We start from the raw sequence: 12381 nt of genomic DNA, 5'->3' as shown, positions 1-12381 counted from the left end.
CTCTTGCAACCAGGCTGCAGAAGAAGAGGCTCCACCTGGCCTCTCAGGTCCAGATAAGCCCTCTTGCCCTTGTAATAACCTATTGATACGGAGATGTATACCCTTGGAAACACCTATTTATATGGAGATGAACTAAGGCTGGGGCTAGAGATTCTGGAAATACTGCAATTTTACCCACACCTGCTATCATGGGTTAGGCAGGTTATCCAATCAAGGCAATCAGGCTTCATCTCCTATTAAATTAAATCTGAGTGCAATGTCACCTTGAGTTAAGATGAAAGTCAACACCCCCAATATACAATCTATGTGCTGCTGATGGAAATTTGTAGAAACTGTGAAAATTCCTGTCTTTCATTAGAAATGGTTATTTAGCATTTTCTTCCTTTTTTCCCCTTCTTTCTTTCTTCTTTTTTTAAAAAATATAACTATCTGTTAATCTAATAACCCCTTTAAAAATTAAGTTAGCCAGATTGGATTTCTGTGACTTGAGACAAAAGAATTCTAACCATTTCAGTACTTCACAAGAGTTATGGTGAAGCATGAAATTTCTCTGATGAGAAATTGCCTCCTTAATAAGAATTTGATTTTAACAGGACAGGCTGAATAATGATTTGCCATCTTTGTTACCTTAGCATCTTCCCCGTTTCCTATTAACTACATTCATGATTATTGTAAGCCCTTTATGAGTTTTATTTTAGTATTTGGGAGCCATGGAATGTCAAGTATCAGACCTTGCCTACTCTGAATTAGGCAGGCTATGCAAACCAGGATTTTCATTTTTATGTAAGTAAATACCAATGTAGGATTTAAGTACCTGTCTTTGTATTGTAACGGAGTGCAGAGAGCATCAAGTCAGGAAAAAGAACTAATGACACTTAACCTGACTGCCTAGAGCGAGAGCCACCCAGTCTTTTCTTGTGTAAATTACCCGAGGCTTCTGAGAAATGCGCCTACCCTAAGTTACATAACTAGAAGTGGGCAACAGCCTGGGAACGCCTGGGGATGTAACCCGTGATAAGTCACATAGACATGCTTGGGTAAGCAAGAGATAACAATTGAAGCGGCAGGCAACTGGTGCGTTCCCTAAAAATGTTACAATGTTTCCCATTGGTTACAATATAGAGTGTGTTTTAAACCTATAGTTGTAGAACTGCGCGGGCTTTGATGTAACTGCTGTGAAGATCCTATATAATCAATACCCAAAGTTGCTTCGGGGGTCGGCAGCTCCGACTCGGCCTGCGTGTCAGGGGAGGTGCTGTCGACCCCAGCTTGCTGGCTGAATAAAGACTTTGCTTGGATTTTCATCTCCGTGTCTGTGTGTCTTGTTAGGCCGTTCTAAAGGTGTCTTGTCAATGGGTTTCAGCCCCAGGCAAGTTCACTATGGATTCAATGTGACCAAAGAAAATGACAGCAAAATGTTCTTGGGGTGAAAGGATTATACCCAACTTTATTTCCAGGTGGCAGGTCAGTCACTAAAATCCCATTCACTCAGAGCAAGTCTGTATGCAGCAAGCTGGGCTCTGCCCCTGGGCCCCTCTGTCCCACAGCCATCCATCCTCTGGGCCCCTCTGTACACACAGTCATCCTACAGGCCTCCCTGCACAGTCGTCCCGCACAGCAGTCCTCTGGGCCTCTGTCCTTGGCGCTGCCACCACTCCAGCCTCTGCTCTGCTCTCCTGCAGCCTTGCAGCCCTGCCACCGTGTCATGCCCAGAGCACTGGGTGGAGCTGTTTTTATAGAGACAACAGCCATGTATTGCCTATAAGTGTGCAGTGAGTTAGTCAGCCGTGGCCTGGTGAGAATCCTGGCCACAGGAACTCTCATTTTATCCACAGAAGGTTTATGTGTGTGATTGTAGCCTGTAATTTCTGAAACATTACTCCAGTTATCTTAAGTAACATGTTATACAGTAGGTATGAGGTAGCTCTCTATTGCAATTATCATCTTCAAATGTTTCTTGCTATTTGCAATTCTATTTTTCAGTGTTTACAATGATCAGTCTCTTTGTTTCAAATGAACCACAGCTTTCATCTCTATTTCACAAAAAATTAGTAAATGCACTTAACTTAGTAAAGATATGCATGAATTAATAATGAGTAAACAAATGTAATTTAGGGATATATATATCTATATACTGATACATATTTATTCCAGCAATGTGGTTCATGATGAAAGGTCTGTTTAGCATAACCCTGGAAATAAAGAAATTTGATTTACTAATTTCTAGTTTTAAATGACACCTCAAGTGTTTCTTAATCCTTTCACATTTGTTGTGACTTTGTAAATTAACATTTGTTAAGAGGAACACAGGGTGCTGGGCGATCAGCTTCCCTCAGCAACAGACAATAAGAGACACTGAAATAGAGAAGTTGGTTACTGATACACACAGGTCCTGGACGAGGTACCCCACATGCCTTGAAGCAAAATTTAGGGTACTTTCCCTAAAACATAATATTAAAATGGAATTATGCTTTCAAATGAACTAGGAGGAAAGTGTAATTTTAGAAATAACTTTTTATAAAAAATATGTACTGCAGAAACAGAGTGGGGTAACAGGTTAGATATAAATATTGTAAGGTGGAATAACATTGTAAATGAGAATAAACACGTATACCATAATTATATATATTATCTAAAAGTAATATATCAAAGTTTACAAGGTAAGTTTTTTAAAAAAATTAATCAAATTTACTATGAAACATATGAACCAAAACTGTAGAAATTTGCTAAGGGGCCAACAAATAGTCTTATGAAAAACTGAGAATAACAAAGAAAAAGTAGAATTAACACCTAAAATAGAAGATTAATCTTTTTTTTATATTTCCCTGCAAATGGAATGGTCAGATTTATTTTAATGATCACCTGTTTACAAATAGAGTATAAAACTTCAAAACTATGTACATCAAATATAATATTGTTGAGAGTTAAGGTAAGCTACTCCTTGGTATTGCTGCCTCAGCACCATTTTATTTGTCCAAGCAGCTGGCAGGAACCTTAAATTACCAGACCCTCATGCAAGATCATGCCCTATTTAACAGCACAGAGTCACCAGCAAGTGTTAAATTTATGATATAACTTCCCCAACAGCCCGTGAAAACATGCCCTCCCTGCCTCCCAAAGCCTTCTCCTTGTGTGCTCCTTAGATAAGACCCTTGTGGAGCTTACCCAAACCTGGAGCTCTCATTTGGTTTGAACTGGCTAATCTGACAATAGTCCAAGAACCACAAAGCATTCCCCTCCTGGACCCTAATAAAAGCATATGCCCCAGGTCCTACTATCACACACTCTCTCTCTGCACTCTGCCTTGACCTTCCTACGTGGTCCCTCAAGGCATGTGGGGTACCTCGTCCAGGACCTGTGTGTATCAGTAACCAACTTCTCTATTTCAGTGCCTCTTATTGTCTGTTGTTGAGGGAGGCTGATCACCCAGCACCCTGTGTTCCTCTTAACAAATGTTAATTTACAAAGTCACAACAAATGTGAAAGGATTAAGAAACATAAAGAAGATTGTTGGCACTGGAACAATAGTCTGTGGACAACTGGCCCAACTTGCTATAGATAAGGAAGTCAAAGTGCAGAATAATCAATGGATTTGTTCAAATTTACACAGTTCATTATTTGAAGACTTAGGCCTTCCATTGCCTCCCACCTGGCTTTACCCAAGCCACACCTTTTCTTGAGTGCTTCCTTCACAGACTGGCACATTGATACCTTGGGTTAAATCATCAAAACTTTTAGAGATACCGGCCACTTAAAAATAACAGTGACTTCCCCTCACCTCTACCAGTTGTTCTCATTCTCTCTCTTTCTCTCCCCCACTCTCTCTTTCTTTAATTAACCTATTATTTTGTTTGTTTGTTTATAACCAACCCTTAATGTCTAAAATTAGCTTACTTGTTTTCCTCTGGCTCTGTCTCTTTCAAGCTTCTTGGAGGTCGGGCGCCACGTCCCTTGTTTTCAGGGCCATATCTCTTTCCCTATGTAGGAAGAATTTAATAAATACTGTGTAATGCCTTGTTGAACATTGCTCACATCTAAAATATCAACTCATCAGATGCTTTTTCTCACTATTCTGTCTGAAGTAGTAGCCCCCAGTCTGTCACCAAACCTTGACAGATGCTACTGTAACTGAACAGCCTATTAATAGAAAATTTGCTAAAATATGTAGCATACTATATATTCACCATGTGCTACACATGGTTTAACAATTTTAATTTAAGCAAATCAATATGGGCAAACTAGCAACTTTTGCTATTAATTATATATATATTTTCTATCTCCATTGCTCAAACTAATTAAATTATGTGCTATGTAGAAATACTTCAAATAAAAACAACAAAAAAAATACCTGATCAAACATACTGTTGAGATTGAGACAGACTTTGTGTTTTCCTTATCATTAAAATGGTGGTAATAACAGCACCATTCTTATAAGGTTATAAACATTGAACAAGTGACCATAAATAAAGGATTTACAGTGATTTGTAAGTGACACATAATAAAAACTGAATTAACATTATTAATTATTGTTTGTTGAAATTTAACCTCCTTTTATATTTCTAATTATGTTTTAAAACTTAGATATTGATTATATTCAGATAATAAAAAAATTTACTTATGTTTAGTTGTATTTGGTTCATGAATACCTCTAACTTAAACAATGAAACCAATTTTTACCAATACTTAAGGATTTTACTTTCATAAAATTTGATACTTTAAATGCATTTTTTCTATATCCTTCAGGATATATTTTAGTATCATTATTTATACACAATTTCATCAGTAAAGATAAAAACAAAGCTATAATTGGAAGCAAGAATTATTTTTATAAAACTTCTTTGATGACTCCATTTTACTCCCATTATTGTGTTATTGGTTATATATCCTTCATTTCTTTGGTTGTGCTTTTGAGCATAGGGCAGAAAAATGAACTTATGGCAGAAACTGTATGTGGCCTACAAATTCTAAAATATTTTTATCTGGACCTTTACATAAAAAGGACTTGCCAGGCCCTGAAGGGCCACATATGATCACCTTTTATTCTCCTCCTTCTTTACCTCTACCACTCCTTCTTTTTGCTTTTCATCCCTTTCCTATTTCTCCTTCACCTACCTTTTTATTCCCTTTAGTATTTTTTAATTCAATCTACAGAGCATTCTTAGTATCTAGGGTCAGGCCAGACTTGGCCCCAGGTCATAATTTGCTGACCCTTAGTCTAGATTTTACAATACACGTTTTTTTTAAAATTTATCATAATTGATCTTTAAATAATATTATAAAAGTTCTACAAATAGTTTAGTAATCTTACAGTGGTATACAGTTCCATTCTTCTTTTACACATATACATTCAAGAGTAGATCGTTGCATTGTTACTATGTTTTCTTTGGATAGTTCAATATCATTTAGAGATATTTAACATTAGAAAAATAAAATATTTTATATTCACTCAGAAGCTACCATTTCTGGCCTCCAATTTTTTCCTCTAAAGATACATTTCTATTTGTTTTACGTTGCATTTTGCTTTAAGAACTTCCTTTCTCATTTCCTTCAGGGCAGTTTTTCTGGCAGTGACTACTTTGAGCTGTGGTTTATCTGTGTAGGGAAAATGGAGTTCCCCTGCCAAGATGCTCACTGACCCTGACCTACTTGCCCACTTGGCGCACTCTGTGCTGTCTCATGACTCCTCACAGTGTGCACGCGTTATGAGCTCTTGCCTTCTATTGAGCAGGTGCAGGTCACTATTGTCTGAGTTGCTATATAAGGACTCTGCTCAGTGCCCTGTTGTGGATGCTGTGATGTAACCTAAGTGCTTGACAAACTTCTATGAGAATAAAGCTGCTATGAATCCTACAGCCTTGTCATTTTTTTTGGTCTTGCTGAATCCAGTATGAACCTGCCAGAATCTGAGCTCCTGAGCTACAATCTGAAAAGTATTTTGCCTTTAGTTTTGAAAAATATTAGCCTTGGGTATAAAATTTCAGGTTGACTGCTTTTTGTTTGTTTCTTTCCTTTAGGCACTTTAAAGATGCTGTTCCTGGCCATTCATATTGCAAAGTTTTATTGAGAGTATTATTTTGTATCTACATAATTTTCCTTTTTATTGCTACTTTTATTATTCTTTGTTTTCAGTAAATTGTATGCTTCTCTATATGTTTTCTTTATTAGCTTAGTTCAGCTTATTGGATCTTTACTTTTTTTATACTTTAAAAACTCGGGGGAATTACTTTATCAAATTTTTTCTTTCTCTTGACTCCTTCTAGAACCCCAATTTGTCATATTAGATGTCTTAATAGTTTCCCATAAGTTAGTAATGCTCTTTTTATTTGCAATTTTTCTTTCTTTCTCTGTTTTGTTTTGAACAGTTTCTATTACCATATCTTCACATTCACTGTTCTTTTTTCCCGCATGTCCAGCATGCTGTTAATTTCATCAAATATATTTTTCATTTCAGATATTTTATTTTTCATGTCTAGATGATTCATTTAGAGCTTTTTATATCTTCCATTTTTTCTTTTCCTTTTGCTTGTACTTTCCCTTTCATCTCTGAATGAATTTGTAGTAAACAAAATAGCTATATTCGTTTCTCTGCTAATCCATCATCTGTCATATCTGGTTTTATTTCTATTGATATGTTTGTCCTGATAATGGGTCATATGCTTCTGCTTTTATGCATGCCTCCTCATTTTTTATTGGATGTCTGAAAATGTGAATTTTATATTATGATTACTGGATTTGTAGTATTTTTAGGAGTGTCAAGCTTTGTTTTGTTGGCTTACGGATAATTTGATCCTCTACTGTTTTATTTTTAAGCTTTGTTAGGATACAGACTAGACTTCAACCTAGTGAATGTTCCATATATTTTTTCCTGGTTTTCTAGTTGTTTCTAATGGAGGACAATCTAACAATGAGTCCTTCATAATTCAAAGAAAAAGTTTTGATATAACTTTTGAATTAGTATCTTGCCTATAAAAAGGGCAATTTTAGAGGTTTATTTTTGGGTTTTCTCACTACAACAGTTATTATATGACAAGTTAAGAGAACAACGTGTGGGTTCAATCAAGTATTTTAGACTAGGCACATTTACCACTGGTTTAGTTTTCAGACCCAGTAGATCCCCTGTGAACTGGACATGGTTCAGGATTCAATGTTTTACCTATCCGCTCTGTACCCCATTCTAACATGAGGTCATGGTGATGCTTTGAGTCCCTGAAAATTAAAGCAAAATTAGACCCAGAATCCCATGTTTCATAAAATATTATCTTTTTCTTGTTCCCACTATTAGTCATGTTAATGAACATAAGTATCTCTCAGAATGGATGTGGGGAAGAGTTATTATATGCATTTTATTTGGTGATTCCTCCTTTGTAGGAACTTGTGTAACAGATCTTTTTCTTGGTTTTACTCCTACCTCTTGGTCCTTGATAATGTTATACATCTTGTGTCCAATGAAAGTGCTCCATAATCATAATCAGTCCTTTATCAAACTATACCTACTGGCCTAGAATATGCAGAAAAATCTGTGATTCAGTATTCTCAAGTGTTTTCATTCAGGGATTCCCATTCCTAATGCAAATTTTTAATTCTACCCAAACAGCCCTCTGATATTGGCATAGCAGACTTAAATTAATGGCAATCTTTTTTTTTTTTTTTTTTTTTAGAGTTCTGCTTCTTTTCCAATTAAGTTCTGGGCTCAATTTGCAGCTTTTAGTACCCTATAGTTAAGGTGTGAAAATTCTTACATGCTGCTAAAGAGGCCTTCTGGTTGTTACACTTCACTAAATTGGTAATTAACCACCCTCAGCCTTTCATTGCCCTTCTCTTATACATTGATTATCCCCACAACAACCAACAAATGCCATCCTTCTTATAATTACTACTTTCCCTATACCTCTCAAAGACCTGATACATTCCACCCATTTGTATATTAACCTCCACTGGTATTACATTTTAGTTTAACACATTATCACTCATGAAATTTAACAATGACATTGATACAGAATGCCAGGAACTACCATATTCACCATACTACCAGTAATGTGACCCTCATTGCCAGCTGGTGGTGGGTGGCCCAACTGCATAATTATATATCAGTATTTCTTTCCCAGTGCCTGCAGAATAAAATATCTTAGCTCTGTGTTCTTAGAAAACAAACTCTGAGATTTGCATGCCAGAGGCTTTGTGGGAAGAGCTTTCAGGAATGAGTTTGAGATAGCAATTGAAGAATTGGTCAGAAACATATATTAAGTGAGATCCATTTGTTATGGTGGCCTCAATCAGTCGCATTCAGGATGGTGAAGCTAGAATGGCCCTTTAGAAATGTCCTTCATTGAGGCAAGGAGGACAAGTCATACATTCCCTTATTGTACAGATGAAAACTTGTGAAAGGCAGCTACCATCACACAGGAATCCAAGCATAGATCTTACTACTCAGTATTCCTAGTACTTGGGGTATTAATCAGGGTCAGGATGGTGCACCATACCAGGCATATAGGGATACGAGGTATTCTAAAAAATCAAGTTCAGTAAGTTATTGTGATTACCATGTAAGAGAATTAGAGCGTGTTATGACTACATATTTGGCTCTTCAGCCAAATCTTGGGGCAGGGAATTATTTCTGGAGAAAAATGTTTATGTTGAAGGCATATAGCAAGTGTTTTCTAAGACATGGAGAAAAGATTATATTTTAAGCCATGAAATGGCTTAAAATATTGACTGGATTAGATAATACTCAGGCCAATAACTCAGTTATTTGGTAACCACTAATATAGTCATCTACACAATAGACTTAAGTGCATTTTGATTTCCAATAGTATGCGTATGAATATGGTAGTATAATTTTCCATTAATTTTAATATGTTTCATATACCCAAACTAGCATTACCATGAGAAGCAATTAGTGTAGTTGGGAAGCTTCATAACTGCTTTCAGAAATACATATCATTATTTTTAATGACACCACAAATTTCACCAGAGATCATATACCTTGATTGTTAGGTGAGACTCTGAATGGGTTTGTGATATTTGCAATTATAAGTTACCATGAAAAGGATGAAAAACTGGACATTTTGAGAATTATTAAAGGAATGTGACCTGAGATCTGAATTAAATTCCCAAAACTTATTGCATATTCATAACAAAGGCCCTGAATTCCAAGGTAGTAGTTTGAGACTTCATTGCTCTGGATGATATTTTTACTGACAATACACATTCATCTCCTTGAAATAACAGATTATTGTACTCTGTCTTTTCAGACACTACCAAAAAATTCTCCAATGCTTCTGTCAAGATTCTCTGGATGATATTATTATTTTTCATCACCTTGATGAATATGTGGACAGACTGTTTTAAGAACCAGTTAAGTGTTTCAGCAGATGTTAAAGCAGAAGGATGAAACAACTTGTATAGCATTTATAGGAGAATATCTATATCTATATTTATACAAATAGTGAGATACATCATTAAATGAACAGACAAAATAAAGGGGTTTGGCACAGGATATGTTAGGTCTACTTAAATTTGCCTTATATAGTCTGTAAGTGATGAAAATAAGTGATTAAGGGTAGGAAGCCTGATATTATAATCAGATATCTTTAGTCATTTTCCACAGACTACCCTCTCTACCCCCACAGTTTCTTAAAAATATGAGTGGTCAAAGGGTGAGGAACGGTAAGTGGAAAAAGTGTCTCAGTGGAGAATGAGTATAAATCCATCAGAAACACTGAATAACTAATCCAATGGATCAGTAGCATCGTCTTTATATGTGTAGGACAACATTTTCCCCTGACACCATCTCCTGACACTTTAGAAAGAGTCAGCAGGTAATGCTGGCTATACTGACACCAGTAAGTAAGTTATGGGTTCAAGCTCTTAGGAGTGGCTATTTTCATTCACTTTTTTCTTATAATGTCATATTTTTCACTGTGTTATAGGTACACTGCAAAGATGTATTTCAACTATGATCTTCATGGCACTGAGTAAAAATAAATATGGATTTCAGTAAGTGAAAAGCAACATTTCACTGGCAAAACAGCCTTTCAATTTTAATGGTGAACACTAAACTACTTAACTAAAAACTGGCTTTTTCCTCTACATTTGCACATGTGAGAGATAAAGATATATATATATATATACACACACACATTATATATATATATATATATTACTACATTATGGATATAGTCTTTTCAATTGTTCTTTTAAAATATCACCAGATATACAGTAAACACACATGAATGTTACCATTTTCTTGAATGTGTAACTTAGAATACATAATTATTTTTAATCCTATTATGCACTTGCCCTCAAAGTATAAATTGTGGACTACAAGAAGCCCCTGAAACCCTTAATAGGGACCCTCAAAATAAAACTATTTTCAAAGTAATTATTATGTTGTTTGACTTTTTTCACTTGTTGACATTTGAAATGGTGCAAAAAATACTGGGTAAAGGTGCTGATTCCTGAACATCTATCTAGGTAGTTATTCCAAATTCCAGTAGTCATTTTATTTTTCACTGCCACACACACAGCTAAAACAATAAGAAATCTAGTTCCAACTAAAAATAACTTGTTTAAACAGTAAAACAACTTTATTAAATTATGACATTTGATTATGTATTTTAATATTTTGCTACAAAATAATAAATGTACTTAAGTCATATAGAAATGCCATGAATTTCTTGAGGAAAAACACTTGGAAAATTGAGTGGCAAGCTGAACTAGCCACTTATTTCACTGAGTAGTGTTTTTACTGAAAATCACAATATGATTATTCTAACTTGGTTATTCACCAGATATAATTTTGAAATATTTATAGTCCATTAACATTGAATATAATTTCATTGTCTGGTTGTATTTATTTTTCCTAGTTGATAATCTGTTTTCTGTTTTTTCCTTCTCTTTTTAACTGAATGATTTTTTTGGTATTCCATTTCAGTTTATTAATTTTTAATTTAAAATTGTTATATACATACATATATGTGTATATATATATATGTGGATTACTGTTTTTCTTTTTAAGTTTTATTTTACTCCTCCTTATGATAGTATTGTCATATCTCACATATTATAAATACCATAACACAATGTACTAGTTTTTATTCCTAAGAGTCATGTGCATATTAACAATTTAAGGGAAAAAATCCTTTATATTTATTTATATATTTATCATTTCTAATGCTCTTTAATTTTTTTTTGATGATTTGCCTTTCTATCCAGTATTGTTTTTCAGCCTGAATAGCTTCCTTTAGTATTACTTGTGATACAATTTTGCTGGTTACGAAGTCTCTTTGATTTCTTTGACTTGAAAATGTCTTTCTTTTGCCTTCATTCTTAAATGATAGTTTTATTTGGTATAGAATTCTGGATGGATAGATTTTTTAAAATTTACCACTGTTGTTAGTATTTCCAGTTATTTAATATGCCTTCTGTTCCCCATATTTTCTACTGAGAATTCAATGCTTATACTTATCATTCTTCTCTGTTCTCCCTGTGTCATTTTCCTTTGGTTGCTTTGAAGGCTTTATCTTTACTTTTGAAACAAAAGTTTGAATATGATAAGCCTAGATATGAAGGTTAAAACTGCTATATTTGTCCTAATTGGGGTTATGTGATTATGGATCTGTAAATTTATGTCTCAATCCATTCGGAATATTTTTTCTTTTTACCTTATATCTTTAAATACTTTTTTGCTGCATACTTTCTTTATCTTCTTCATTTATAGCCCCAATTACATGCATATCAGACCTTTGCAATGTTTTAACAGTTACCTCAGGCTCTGTTCATTTCTTTCTTTTTTTTTGGACTGTTCTTCATATTGGTTAATTTCTATTGCTCTATGCTCAAGTTCATTGATTCTTTCCTTGTTAACTGTGTTCCACTGTTAAGTCCATATTCTTCTGGTAAGTCCATCCAGTATATATTTTTTTAAATTTCAGGTGTGGTACCTTTTATTTACTTCTATAATGTCTACTTTATATCATTTGTAATATTCTGCTGAGATATCCTGTTTGTTTATTCATTATAAGAATAATTTCCTTTTTGGTTCTTCAACTTAATTTCAATAGATTCTTTAAAAATTTTTTTGCCTAGGACCAATATCACATTATCTTGCCTTTTTTTTTGAATGGCTCACATTTACTTACTTTTTATGTTTCTAGGAATTTTAAGATAAACTCTTTACATTGTGTGGAAACTATAAATTCTATTCATTTAAAAAGTATTTTAAAATGTATTTTAATATACAATTATTGTGGATGAACAAACTCAACTTGGTCTTTCCTGCAGTATATGGCAAAATAAATCTCTATTCTATTATTTTGTCTTTAGTTGTGTTAGATTCTCTCTTGCACATATACAGTTTTGAAATCAGCCAGAGATTTAAGT

Source organism: Manis javanica, chromosome 12 (assembly GCF_040802235.1).
Source record: "Manis javanica isolate MJ-LG chromosome 12, MJ_LKY, whole genome shotgun sequence".
Classification (NCBI taxonomy): domain Eukaryota; kingdom Metazoa; phylum Chordata; class Mammalia; order Pholidota; family Manidae; genus Manis; species Manis javanica.
Note: the sequence above shows the minus strand (reverse complement) of the source record.